This window comes from Chelonoidis abingdonii, chromosome 15 (assembly GCF_003597395.2).
Source record: "Chelonoidis abingdonii isolate Lonesome George chromosome 15, CheloAbing_2.0, whole genome shotgun sequence".
In the NCBI taxonomy this organism is placed as follows: Eukaryota; Metazoa; Chordata; order Testudines; family Testudinidae; genus Chelonoidis; species Chelonoidis abingdonii.
Genome location: NC_133783.1, coordinates 40,914,357 through 40,916,964, shown reverse-complemented (window position 1 = coordinate 40,916,964; position 2,608 = coordinate 40,914,357). Strand labels below are relative to the sequence as shown.

Here is a 2,608-nt window from a genome sequence, read left to right as displayed (position 1 = left end):
CCATTTCAAGTGCTTTGAATAATCTTTAAAAGCTTGAAAGACTTTAAAAGGCTGCTCTGCAATAATTGGCATATATTTTTAGAGACTCTATTCCTTCATTTTGATTAAGAAAATTTTATCTTTGTATTTCTAAAATCAGTGTAAGCTGACTTAACATTTTATCACATCAGGTTACAGATACTTAGTTTGTCATAGGTGGTATACTGCTCTAGCACTTGTAATTCGTAGCACAGAATTTGTTTTTTCTTTGTTTTCTTTGCATTGAATGTTAGGCTAACCGTTTAGCTACTCATTATTCAAAGCTTTGAAATAAACCCAAAAGGAATAGTGCCAATAGGCATCAGCCAGACTTTCATCCCTGTAAGCCTTCTTATTTTTTGAATAAGTGGAATGCATCTGATTTAAGCCTGATTCATAGATACTACTCAAAGTGATTGTAAACAGGAGGGAAAAAACACTATGAAATATTTGAAAGCATTTTTATATTTTCAGTAATAGTTTCCTGTTTTGCACAGCAGCACAAGTAATTAAGATGACATTTGTGGGCACTAATTTAAATCATGCTTCGCATATGGATTATAGAGTTTCAAGCCAAAATGTGCAAAACAAATCTTGCATTGTGAAAAATGAAGACATACCTACTGCAATAGTGTAAAGTGCGCCAAAAAAAAGTTACATAAGCTGAGTTTTCTGTGTAAACTAGAAATACAATAAGCTGGTAGATCTCATTACGTTCAGTACATTTATCTACGGATACATGCAATTGACAGAAAAATGAGGAGAGAAACAGGCACACTGAACTTTGTATATTATATATCATTAATACTGAGCTCAGAATTTTGAAATCTTTGTTTTCAGTAGGCATCTTATAATGACAGAACATAACTCATATTACTCTATTCCTTTAATTGGCATATGGGTTCATGTTATATGTCAGTTGATGTTATAATTTGTTTGTATTGCTGTTGTGCCTGCAAGCCAGGCTCCCCCACCCCACTAGTTATTCCAGAATATACAGTATGGCCGTAGTGGACATAGACATATGCTGGTGTAAAACTGGCATAACAGAGCTGGGAATCAGGCCCTGAATTTCAAGTTGAGCTCTATCATGGTCTGATCCAAAGCCTGTGGAAAAATTCTCACTGACTTCAAGGAGCTCTGAATTGGACCCATACTTGACAAAACCATTTTTTGTTGTTGGTTTTCTTTACTCCTTTGTCTATCTACTTATCGGACATCACACATTGAGGGCTAAAATATTTGTGTTGAGCATTAGTTAGCAGAATCTTTGGATGTGTCATCAGTTTTCCCAAAACTAATAAATGAAGGTATAATGGAAATCCTGTGATTGGAAGGTTTTGGGTTGTGTGGATTTTTAAAGAGGCATCTCATTGTTTTAATTTACATATTCTGTCTGCCACTTGGCTTCTATCAGAGAATTTTAAATCGGATAATTTGATGAAAGCGAGTAAGCATTACTGTGTCCATTTTACAGATAGGGGAGCTGAGGTTCAGTGGTGGTTGAGCAACGTGCCTGGCTGCATAACACGCTATTGGCAGAGCGTGAAATACAATCTTGGTCCCATGACTCTTATTCCTCTGTTTCAACCACGAGGCCTCAGAGAAGGGCTGTCATGTGACTTTTTAACATTGAAAAGCTTATTTCGTGGGTCACTCTTATCTTAACCAAGACACAACTGGATAATCTGATATATAGAAATGAAACTTCCAGTGTTGCATTTGTTTTGTGTTTTCTCAGTTTTTTTTAATAATCAAACCAGATAAAATTACTAAAAGTGAAATTCACAGACAAGAAATACTTTAATTAAATATTGTGTAAAATGAACATTTTTATACAGTTAAATATCTGAAAAAATGTACAGATAAAACAATCTTATTGTAGGGTCTTTAACAGTAAAATCTACCATTCAGTGAAGCTTTCAGTTTGGAGACAATGAAGCAATGAGTGCATTGACTAATTAATCTAAAACACAAACAGACTGCATTTATGAAGAAACTTGCAAACTTACTTAACATGTACACGTGACCTCTTCTTTAGATCAAAACCTTACTTATACAAAATAAAACTGAGGCAATTCAGTTCCAAAGTGACTTCTTAGGCTTTTCCACTTAGCTAAGCCTTATTAGTTATCACAAAATAAATGTGCAGTACATTTATCATTTGTGATATACTGTATCATTCTTTTAAAATCCCTTTATAAACACTTTACTAAAATGTGCATTTTTTTGTCCAGAAAGAAAAAATGGTCCCTCCTTTTTGTTTTAAACTTTAATTCTGCTGCAGTTTGCAAAGTGTTTTGCAGTGCTGCATTTGCAAAGCATTTAGTGCAAAGAAAAAAATAATCAGCCTTTCTTGATGTCTATGTATTTGGCACTAACAGGCACAATATATTAAGGAGGTCATTCCAGTTTAAAAATTACAGTCATTGCTGTGGGTCTTACTACAAATAAAGTTCTGTTTTTTAAAAAAATCATGTATGATCCTGATTTCATATGAAACCTTTATCTCTTAAACAGTGCAGGGTTCAAGAGTATGCAGAGTGCAGCAGAAAACAGACATATAAAGGAGTGAGATAATTGTACACCA

General features: G+C 34.0%; 1 protein-coding gene across 5 annotated transcripts in view; it reads right to left on the bottom strand.

The window, feature by feature from the left end:
• Window positions 1-1,809: 1,809 nt before the first annotated feature.
• The window catches only part of EBF3 (EBF transcription factor 3), a 131,840-nt gene continuing 131,041 nt past the window's right edge, over window positions 1,810-2,608 (bottom strand). For all 5 annotated transcript variants that reach the window (XM_032786912.1, XM_032786876.1, XM_032786891.1 and 2 more), the window contains exon 16: window positions 1,810-2,608. This exon is cut by the window's right edge and continues 1,851 nt beyond it. The gene's annotated coding sequence lies outside the window, so the exon portion shown is untranslated.